Source organism: Phaethon lepturus, unplaced genomic scaffold (genome assembly GCF_000687285.1).
Source record: "Phaethon lepturus isolate BGI_N335 unplaced genomic scaffold, ASM68728v1 scaffold33257, whole genome shotgun sequence".
Classification (NCBI taxonomy): domain Eukaryota; kingdom Metazoa; phylum Chordata; class Aves; order Phaethontiformes; family Phaethontidae; genus Phaethon; species Phaethon lepturus.
In genome coordinates, this window is record NW_010553102.1 from 13,299 (window position 1) to 13,510 (window position 212).

Consider the following 212-nt stretch of genomic DNA (forward strand, 5'->3'; position numbering starts at 1 on the left):
GCCGGCCGGGGGCCCGGGGCCCGGGGTCAAACCCCCCCCTGCCTATATTAATCATTAGCACTATTCCAACGTTTAATTAATTATGGGAGCAACTGCTGCCCGCTTCCCCGGCAGGAGGCAGTGAGTAGTAAAGCGATGGTTTCCCTCCGCTCCTCTCCCTCGCGATCGTGTGTGCCCCTTTGAACGCCTTTTCCGTCGCGCGTCCGAGCCTC